The sequence below is a fragment of the Macrotis lagotis genome, chromosome 1 (assembly GCF_037893015.1).
Source record: "Macrotis lagotis isolate mMagLag1 chromosome 1, bilby.v1.9.chrom.fasta, whole genome shotgun sequence".
Lineage (NCBI taxonomy): Eukaryota > Metazoa > Chordata > Mammalia > Peramelemorphia > Peramelidae > Macrotis > Macrotis lagotis.
In genome coordinates, this window is record NC_133658.1 from 536,862,675 (window position 1) to 536,874,270 (window position 11,596).

The 11,596-nt window shown below is 37.3% G+C and overlaps 1 pseudogene; it reads left to right on the top strand.

Moving 5' to 3' along the window:
- Positions 1-6,640: 6,640 nt before the first annotated feature.
- On the top strand, positions 6,641-10,471 carry LOC141505224 (large ribosomal subunit protein eL42-like; annotated as a pseudogene).
- Positions 10,472-11,596: the final 1,125 nt, after the last annotated feature.

The window sequence follows — 11,596 nt, forward strand, 5'->3', positions numbered from 1 at the left end:
AATATAAGATAATTTATTTAGAGAAGGTATTATCAATTGGGGAGCTCAGGGAATATTTCATATAAGAGATTATTCTTGAACTGAGTGTTGAAGTTGGGAATTTTAGGAGGCAGAAGTGAGGAGTGCATTCCTGTGCAAATGCATGGAAATAGGCTAGTGTCTCAGGAAGAATAGCTCATTGATTAGTCAATAGTTATCAGTGCTGGGATTCAAATTCAGGCCTCCTAATTCAAAGTCAGCCATTGCCCTTACATGACTTCTCACTGATTCTCATTCATTTAACACTCCATGTTTTTTTTCCTCTTTCTTCCCCTACCCCAGGTTCTTTCCATTTGACTACAACTGTCTAATCTGTCCAGTATTTTGAACTGAGAATAAATTATTTTAATGTCAGAATCATTATCCATTGTTCCCATGAGCAATTCTTTTTGAGATGAGATTTTGGTTTCATTTAAGTTCTCACAGTCTGTATTATTACTTCTCTTTGTGTAAAATTGGAAAAAATTCATTGTGAATCAATGTTTTGATTTCCCACCAAAGAGAGACCATTGCCCTATACAATGAGACTTGACTCATGAAGCTTTGAGTTCATTTAGAGCAAAACATACAAGCCACAAAGGAAATTCCTTAGGGAGGGTGAGCCTACCTCTGTTATGCCCTTTATTGTTTCATCATCTGAAATAACAACTGTTTATTTCCTTATTTAGGAATGGGGTACCTGCTTCTCAAATTGTTAAGACTTCCTTTTCCCCTTAGAGATACTAAAGTCTTAATCTGATGGGTGATGTGAAATATCTGATATAGCAAAGTTGAATTAGGCATGTTGTGTTTATGAATAATTGGAGAAAAAGCCTCTCAAGTAGTTTTGCATGAAATTTAATATTGGGACAGGATTTATGTCAGCTTGAACAATAGGATGGTGGTACAGTCACTGTAGAACCAATTTTACTCTGGAAACTGTTGAAACAAAATTTACTAGATTATTTTTAAAAAACAATTCTCCAGCTGAGATTTTTTGCAAATTCCTCCTGACTTTGGGCGACTTTTCTTCCAAAGAATGAATTTTTCCCCTTGTAAAGAGGGATGAGGGATTTATATTCCCTTGTCTTCAAATTCCCTTTGATAGAAGGATAGAAGAAATAATATGTGATAGAAACCAAAACTGTTCCAGGTCAATTGCAATTATACAATTACTTGAATGTCTAAAATGAGTCACACTTAACAAGGTGCTTCTTGTTTGTGATTGGGCTAAACTTTGACCAAGGTTGTTGATTTTACCTTGTAAAATCTCTCTCCATATGCCTCCTTCTTTCCTCTGATGCTGCTACCACTCTAGTACAGACTCTCAGCACCTCCTGCCTGGATTATCCTAATAGCTTATTGACTGACCTGCTTGCCACAAGTCTCTCCTCACTCCAGTTGTCAAAGTGATTTTTCTGAAGTGCAGGTTCAATCATGTCACTCCCTATGGTGTCTCCCTGTTTCCTTCAGGATCAAATATAAAATGTGACATTCAATGCTTTTCATAACCTTCCCTCTTCCCTCCTTACAGAACTTTTCAGTCTTACTCCCCTGCTACACAAACATACACACAAACTGTAATTCAGTAAGACTCCTCCAACTAGATATTCAGCTCACTCCATTTCTAACATTCAGCATTCTCCCTGAGTGGGCTGTCCCTGATGTCTTCATGTTTTCTCTCCTCATCTCTGTCTTCTGTCTTCCCTCTAGTCCTACCTCAAATTTCCCTTCACACAACAAGTCCTCTTTATTCTTTTGCCTTTCCCCTGTTGATCATCTCCTATTGATCCTATCTAGAACTTGTTTGTACATCATAATTTGCATGTGAACTCCTCCTCTACATCTTTTACCTTTCTTTTAAATCCCAGGACATAGCACAATGTCTGGGCCAGTTCTAAAGGTACATTGTCTGACTACCAACCTGACTTGGATCAAACTTGTGTCTATCATGATAAGAGTATAATACCAGGCAAGACATATATTACCTGGAATGATCAAATGCAATTGTCTGATGAAAGGGTTCATTATCATTTTGTAAACTTTTTTAATGAAGAAGAATTGGCCTTGAAGAGACTTTGAGTCAAATAGTCTGGTTTTGCTTTTCTTCCTTGATGAAGCTGGCAGCCTGAACCCTAGGCTGTAAGGGAACTGCACCAAGGGCCTGTAGTAGGATTTCCTTTTATCCCTCACTTTCCCAGGTACCAGAGGAAGTTTGAAAGACTCTGTCTATAATTAAACCCTTAATGTAGACTTTAATTGAAACTACAGTCAGATTTAGTGAGCTCTTCAGATGTCCACAGATGTCCCTGATCTCTCTCCTCTTTTCACTGGTTACTGTCTCAGTAGTTACTAAAAAGAATGAGGAAATTAGTAGGAAATTCCCATTTCTTAAACTTGGGAACCAGAAATTTTAAATAAGAGACATTAATATAATATGTCAGAGTTTGTAACAAGTACTTTTACATAAATTATCTATTTTAAGCCTTAAAACAACTCCATGAAATAGATCCTTCAGAGATTATTGTCACCATTTTAAAGATAGGAAAAATGAAAATCCTAAAGGTGAAGTGACTTGCCCAGGATCAAAAAATTAGGAAATGTCCTGACTACATTTGAACTCAGGTTTTCCTAACTATTTCTGCTTAAGTGCATGTCAGACATAAGAGTTCAAGTTCAGCCTCTGATACTTACTATGTGATACTGAATAAGTTACTTAGAGGCTGTTTGATTCTGTTTCCTCATCCATCAAGTGGAGATAATAATAGCACCTACCTTGCAGGCTGTCATGAAGATAAAATGTGATAATATTTGCAAAGTGCTTTGCAATCTTTAAAATGCTTTCAAGTTGTGTTTCTATTTTGCATGTAGATAATTCATTGAAAAAAAGGCCAACCCAAAAAACCTTTTCATATTAAAGACTTCAGTGTCATTAGCAGTTTATGTCATTTTAAGAATTGGAAAATAGGGCAGCAAATAAATGGTAACATGCAAATAATAAACAATAACAGTATCCATTAGATAGATAGATAGATAGATAGATAGATAGATAGATAGATAGATAGATAGATAGTAACTTCCCTCAAAGAACTTACTTTCTTTTCAGAGTAAGGGTGAAATAGATACAAATGTATGGTTATTTCCTGAAAAGCATTGTCTTAGCTTCCAGAAATGCCAAGTCTTTTCAAGAATTCAACAATTTGGTCACTTTTATTTGTAATTTGACCTTGGAGATTTGTAGGAGCAAGAAGCCAGAAGGAATTGCAAGTGAAAATGAGCTAGCAGGGTTGAGCAATGAGTTTCATTTTTATATATATCTAATCCCCTGTTCCTTTCCTCCTAGACTCTTTCAGGATGCTATTTAACAAGACTGAAGTAATTGGAACCTATGGGAAACTTGTTATTAGACCTACCCTACTTCCTACTCCATTAGGGGAAAAAGAGGAGAAATAGAGGCCTAACTCTTCCGGCTACAAGGCAAAGGCAGCTAGTGCTCATTTATGTTGTTTTCCTCATAATCAGGTTTCCCCTTGAATTATTCTGTGTGTTCCTGTGCAGGATTACAAATAAGACCTCTGGTGGCTACTTTGGTTCTTGTCCTTCATTACTGAAGAAGACCAAAATGACATCACTATGTTTGAGACAAATTACAGAGTGTCTTACTAGGGCTGATTAGATCAATACAAGCTCAGAATGCTGTGCTATAGGTTGGGCACAAATAGTTCATGTGAACACCTGGGGTTGGGTACTCTAAATTTACAGATGTCATGTTTTCCTTTGAGCTACTTCAGCACCCCATCTAAGAGAGTAGTATGACCTAGGGGAGCTAACCTTCCCTATTCTACACTCATGAGTTCCTGGGAGGGTGTCTATTATTCCCAAAGTGAAACTGATATTCCTAGCTTTAAAGGTACTCTATAGGTTTGTACCTCTAAACCCAAATCTCACAAATCTTCATTTTTTAACACCCAGTCATAATTAACTCAAAACAAAGAGATTTACTAAAATGATATGTAAGGATCTCCCTCATCCCAAACCTGTGGTGCACTCTCCCACAAATACATAGTCTCTTTTTGTAAGTACAAAGTTCATCAGTCATGAGAAACAAATGTAGAGAACACAAATAACCAAGAAAACTCATTTTTTCTAGTACTTCAAGGTCCCAATGCCTTCTTTCTTTGAGTGGAATTCTTGTTGTATAGACACCTGGGCCAAAATCTCTTTTGGGTAGATGGCTCCTGTCCATTCCCCAGATCTACTCCTTCCTGCATCTTAGCTTCTAATTGGAAGCCTTATCTCTCTTTTCTGAGAAGAGGTCTCATTTCCCCGAAGTTTGGTTCTGATTCTATGTTTATCATTTATCTCTCTCTGCTTTCATCTGGTTTTACTATGACCTACTCTGTTAATGGGGAGAGGAGTAAGAGTATTTTTACTGTTAATAGGGAGAGGAGAAAAAGTCGTCTTCCTAACCTTGTTGCTATGTAATAGAGGCAAAGGGGTCATGATGCTTCTCCCTATCTCAAATATCTTGCCATCTTGAACTGCTTGCAGGTCAGGCAAGGTTTAGCTTTTAAAGGTCACCTGGGGCTTAATCAATATTTGCCCTGTTATCAGTCAGTTCCCATTCTAATTCAGAGAAGTCAAAACAAGAGAGAGAGCTGCCAAATAGAGTGACTGAGGTAGGCTAAGACCTTTTGAAAGCTCCCCTAGTTATGCCCATACATCTGCAGCCAATCAGTCTGCCAGTCACCACAGGCTTAGCAGACTAGACCCAATTAATGACTATTTACACATGTTCCAACACCTCTCCAATGCACTCCCATTTACATGTCATCATAACTCTGACAAAAACAGGCACATCACCCTCTCTATGTGGGGATACACCATCAAAGGCAATCTGTCCATTTACCAGTCCCTGTTACACATCCTGTGAAATTTGAAGTTCTCTGATGCAGGGATAGAGATTTAGCAAGAGATTGGATCCCTTTAAAGGGATACAAGATATTTTTCTCAGCAGAAGCTGAGGTGTGAGGAAAAGGGAAAGAGTAGATTTTCCACCAAGAAGAGAGACATACCCTTGGGCAGATGTGAGTTTTTCATAACAGAAGAATGTAGAGGTAGATACCATTTTTTATATACTCATTTGTTGTTGTTCAGTCATTTTTTTAGTTGTGTCCAAGTCTTTGTGATTCCATTTGGGGTTTTCTTGGTAAAGATACTGGAATGGTTTGCCATTTCTTTCTTCAGATCATTTTACATATGAGAAAATAAGCAAACAGGATTAAGTGACTTACCCAAAGGCACATTGCTAGTAAGAGTGTGAGGCCAGATTTGAACTCATACAAATGAGTCTTCCTGATTCCAAGACCAGCACCTAATCCTAGCTGCCTTCTAGCTGTCTATATTCATAGACCTTACATAGATAATCCTTGAGCAAATGAAAGCCTTAGCAAGATAAACCTCAGGAAGAATGACATTGATGAATTAGAGTTCTGAGAGAGGGCACCTTGTCCTTAACACCCTTAGTTCTGTTTTTAGAAGAAAATTATTTTTAGAAGTCAGAATTCCCCTCAACCACATGTCTTTTAGGTAAAAACTATTATATGAATAGTGTCAATCAGTATGATTTATTCACCTTTTTGTGGTAGAAACAGCTCTGGATTTTGACATCAAGGGATATGGGTTCAAATCCTGGCTCCGTTACCATCTGTATATTGATTTCCTTCCCCAATTAATGACTATTTAAATATACTCCAATATCTTTCCAGCCCACTTCCATTTACATGTCATGATAACACTGCCAAAAGCAAGTATACCACCCCTTTTTTTTTTCCCCTTTCATCTGTAAAATAAAGTGATTGGACTAGATTATTCCTAAAATCTTTTCCAGTTTTAAGTCTTTGGGCTCACAAAATCAGTTTTTTTGATGATACCATACCTGATTCATATTTGCAATCTGTAGAACTTCTTAACCATCCTACCACCCTTATCTTCCTTACTTCTATCCTTCTTGGAATTACTGTAGATTCAAAAAATAAAATTCTTTCTCAGGAATCTGAGCTGGATAGAATTAGAGTCTAGTTTCCCTAGTGAGGAGATAGGCAGCCTGAGAATAATGAACGCAGAAAGGGATATGCTAGTAAATGAACCAACCAGTTTGGGGGAGGAGGGGTCTTCCGGAAACACTTCAAGTGTTTCAAGTGTGGAAACACTTTTCCCAGCACTTTCTTAAATCTGGACAATTAACAACAACAAAAATCAAACCCTAATTTGTAATGTTCACCAATTTCCTAGATGTAAAAGCTCCCATTAGAAATTTAACAATTATCCTTGCAAACAAATAGGAGCTGGCTCCATCCAGCTCACCTCTGATCCCAGATCTAAGCACAAACATAGGTAAAGGACAGGCTTCAGTCAAGTGATTCCTGGCCAGCCACTATTTAAGATATAGAAAGTAAATTCAAAGTAATTTTGGATGAATGGGAATCAGTAGCAGCTCAACAGGCGGGAAAGGCTACCTGGAAGCTAGCTTTGAAGAAAGTACAGAATTCTAAGGAGCTAAGATGAGGAAAGGATGCTTTCTAGAATAGAGGACAGGCATACAACTGGAAAACCTAATATCATGTGTGAGAAACAGTAAGTGAATCAACTTGATAGAAATACAGGTATGTGAAGGACAGTCACATGTAATAAAATTATAAAGATAGTCTAGAACCAGATTGTGGAGGGCATTAAATGGTGCAATAGTTTGTATTTTATCCTAGAGTCAATAAGGAAATACTAGAACTTTTTGCATTGATGAGTGAAGAGGTCAGAGTAGAACTTTAAAAATGATCATTTTGGTAGCTGTATGGAGAATGAATTAGAGAGGAAAGAGGATTGAAATGGCACACCCAATAAGTGAACTACTACACTAATCCAAGCAAAAAAGAGGTGAGGGCTTGAATTAGAATGGTGACTGTGTGAGTGAAGAGAAGGCATTTGCAGTCTATTAAGGAAATAAAAGCAATCGTCCCAAAAGTCTACTACAAGTTAAGATGTGAAAAAAAGTTAAGATGTGGTTTCATAAAACTCCTGTGATTCTCGCTCGCTCTTTTATGCTTCTTAGATTATCTAGCCTCTATTTACTGTTAGCCTGCTAGCTTTGATATAAACTATAGCTAACTGATCCTCATTTGCAATTTTCTAAAATAAAATGCCAATAGACTACTTCCTAAGGTCAGCTAAGTCTGCTTAGACCTGGACAAGCATTTGTCCATAAATGGTGTTCCTGAAGAAGAAGACTCTGGAAAGAAGCATTGTTTTTAAATCTACTAAATGAACTTTTGAATGAGTAGATGGTCTTGTGCTGAATCATGTTTTTGATGCCAGGAAATTTATCTAACCACATTCAAGCAGGCTTTATGTCTGAACGCTAAAAGGCCGGTTGTCTGCTTGGGAAGTGGGGGGTGGGGGAAGTGGTTGGTTAAGTTCAGAAAGGATGTGAATTGAAATGAGAGGAAGGGGAAACAAAATAGAATCATAGATCATTAGAGCTGGAAAGTACCTTAAGGGTCATATAATAATAATAATAATAATAATAATAATTATTATTATTATTATTATTATAGATAATAGCTGGCATTTATATAGTGCTTTAAGGTTTGGAAAATTCTTTACATAGTTTGACTCCATTTTGCAGATGAAGAAACAGAGACCTAGACAGATTTTGACTCCCCAAAGTCACAGGCTGGTTAGCTGAAGAGCTGGTCTTCAGAAGGTCACCTAAGGTCCTTTGTACTATGTTTCATTATGCTTTGCTATTTTGTAACAGGAAATTGTTGTTATTAATTAATTAGCAAAATACATCATGAGTTTTTGAATCTTTCCCTTTACAGAAAAAGAATACTGTCCAACAAATATCTATTATGAGTACTTTGCACAATGGTAGACACTGTGGAAAGACATAAAAAAATATATATTTTATGGTCTCTGCCTTTAAGGAACTTATGTTTCTTAGGGAAACAAGACAAAAATACTCTTGAAATAGTTAAATAACATAGAGAGCCATGTATATGAAAAATATAAGCAAGAACTGTTTCATTTCTGTCTCTATTTGCCCCTCCCTACCACAGAGTAGATGCATATTTAATATATTTTTAATACTTATGAAATGCTAAAAATAAGTTGGAGGGACAGAAAAGTTTATGGGGATTCAAGAAGACAGTGTAGACCTCATGGAAATGTGGTTCTTGAGGATGGCCTTGAAGAATGAGCGGGATTTGGTTAAGAAAAAAAAATGAGAGAGGCAACAAGCATATTATTATAATGAACCTAGTTGACAGTGATAGGGCTTAGCTCCAAAGCCTAATTTTTTTTTGCAAAACAGTGGGGTTAAGTGACTTGCCCAAGGTCACACAGTTAGGTAATTATTAAATATCTGAGATTGGATTTAATCCTCCTGACTCCAGGGTTGGTGCTCTGTCCACTGTGCCACCTAGCCACACCCCCCCCAAAACCTAATTTTGCAACTATCTGTGACATTGGGTAAGCTAGTTTATCTCTTGGGCCTAATTTCCTATTAAGAGAATGTTTTTCTTTCTTTTCAAGTTTTTTCCCCCTAATATCATTCTTTCTGCTCAAATATAGGATAAGATAGGGATAGGGAGTGGATCTAGAGTTTACTGATATAATTTCTGGGTTTTGTGCAGAATATAAAGGGTTTAAGTGACTTAGCTAAGGTCCCACAGACTCTCAGAAGTGGGACATGCACCCAGGTCTTCCTGGCTTTAGGATTAGCTCTCTCTCTCTCTCTCTCTCCACTTTGCCAGCAGGGAAGAACTAGATTCTGTCAATTAGAGAACTGACTTTTAACATTGATCAGAGCCAAAAAAGAGCAGGCTAGAGAAAGGAAAATAAGAAAATGAAAAGAAGTTTAATTAATATCAGGCTGAGGAAAATTATGTTTACAAACAGAAGGTTTGTAAACTTAAGAAGGAAGGTTTAATACTGCTGATGCTGGGGCCACTTATATATATGAAAGGATTTGGACAACAACACAATCATTCTTAGATCTTGAGATAATTCTCATGGTTGGCATTTTTTGAGACAATACTGGTGTCCTTGGTTCCCATGGGAACAGTCATTGTCTCAAGTCTTGGGGTCATGATTACTCTGTGGAGTATAGAATCAGAATTCTGTGACAGAACACCTGGTGCTAGTCCAAGCAATACACTTTGTCAGAGGGTGAGATCATTCAGGACGCAAAGGATCATTATTACATGCAACTCAGGACATAGCATGCTTGCTGGACTTTAGCTCTTGGAAATGGAGTATCTCCAAAATATGCTGACTGTTCGCAAGACTTGATATTTTCTTTTAAGAGTTTCGGAGGAGGTATAAAATATTAAAAATCAATATTATTCTTTTCATTCATTTCTTCCCCCTCCAACCAATGAACACCAATAATTTCCTCACAGTTTATTTTTCTGGCTCATTCTCTTTTTCTGTGAATAATAGATCTGTTACTATCCTTTTTTTTCTGGCTCTCTGGCTCCGCTTAGGAGCTAGGATTCTATTCTAATTAAAGAGAAATGAAAATAAATTTTAATGCATAGCCTCAGTGATCTGCTGTCAGCCCTCGAAGCCTGTCGTCTTCTGCAGCTCGTCCTCGTCCTCGGCCGAGGGACCCCCGCGGCCTGGCCACAGGAGGAACCTGGTGGAGAGCGCGGCGTTGTCCTTTGGTGAACGTCCCTGAATCCGCAGAACTTTGCGCAAAAAGTGCGGCAAGCCTTAGAAAGTGACGCAGTTCGAGAAAAGCCAGGATTCCCTGAAGGAACTGGGGAAAAGACAAAACCATCGGAAGCAGAGCGGTTGTGGTGGGCAGACAAAAGAAAGTTTTCAGAAAAAGGAAAAAAAAACCCTAAAAAAGATTGTACTGAGGCTTGACTGTGTGGAACCCAGCTGCAGGTGTAAGAGGAAGCTTGCCATGAAGAGGTTTAAGCATTTTGAACTGGGAGGAGTTAAGGAGAGAAAGGGCCAAGTGATCCAGTTCTGAATTTCATTGTTTTCGTCTTGATAGGGAAAAAACCCATCTCATTCCATTCCTTGGTTTTTGTGTTTTTTGTCTTGGAAAGGAAAAGACTTGAGAAAAAAACCAAGTCTGGTACTATGTGAAGCTGTTCCCACATATGAATAGTTTTTGAAGATGTGACCGAATGTTGTAATTTAATCATCTACTTAAATGAGATTTATGTTATAGAGAGAAAATCCAGCTGATCATTGGGGGAGGAGCCTGGAGAACTTGGTTGTTAGGACTATGGCTAACATAGTTGCTGACAGCCTGGATTCCTAGGCAGCTTGAAAGTTCGATAAATTAGGAATATAAATCAATTAAAAAATCACTAATAAAAAATACAGGAAAATTTTATTCCTATTATAGACTTTCAGCAAATTAAAAGTACTTAATTCATCACTTTTAGGGGCTGCCCTGTTTGAAAAATATTAATGATTGAACTGCCTGGTCATTATTAGTCAAACTCATTCATACCCTGTTTTCAAAGTATTAATGAAGTGACGTCCCATTTCTAGGTTGAATTCTCTGTGAACTAATCAATAGTGATTGAAATCCCTGTGAATTGAAAACTGATAAAAATTATGTTTAGGGAGAGGTAGGAATGACAGCTGGGCAAGATGTTGAACAGTAAAGAATGTTTTTCATTTTACATCGTTTGTTTGTGTTTCATAAATCCATATTAGCCTTTAATCCCTCTCACGGGCTGAATGTTTGTCTGTGTCACTCTATGTATCTTGGTACAGTGCTCGGCACTGTACCTTTCACAACTAAAGGTGCTTGATAAATGTTGAGTCTTCCTAAAAAAAAATTTTAATGTATAAATACACCTTGGATTTAACAAATTTTAAGGGGAAAATGGAGGAATTCAAGGTAATCATATTTCTATATTGTATCAAGTCATGATTGCATCAGCCATTACCATACTATATCAAAAGTTTTTCAGAGGAAAAAAAAATCACTACAAGTTGAGGAAGGATCCTCACTGAGTTTTGGCCTGAAAAATAATAATTAAATTAAATATATATTAATCCTCAGAGTTTGTCCTAATAAGGACAAACATTAACCTCCAGGGTTTGGCCTTAAGAAAAAATAAAGCAGAGTTATATTTACATACTCACATTTATTAATATTTTTAGAGAGCCAAACCTCCAAAATGGAGTCTAGCACTGGTTTTTATAGTTTTGACTATCAGAAGGTGGGATATGAAAAGCCACCTCTGGCTTGTTCAATTAAAGAAGGGAGTGACCCCAACTCAAGATGGGACAGGGAACAATTTAGGATGGGGTGGAATTGCTGGATATTAAACATTCTATTAAAAGGAGTACCCTATCATTTATGCCAGGACCTTTACAAATGTGAAGCTTCCCTTCAGGAATCTTCCCTTCAGTGATCTCTGATACAATGGAATTAGTTATTTTTTTTATTTTATTTTTTGCAAGGCAATGGGATTAAGTAACTTGCCCAAGGCCACACAGCTAGGTAATTATTAAGTGTCTGAGGCTGGATTTGAACTCAGGTACTCCT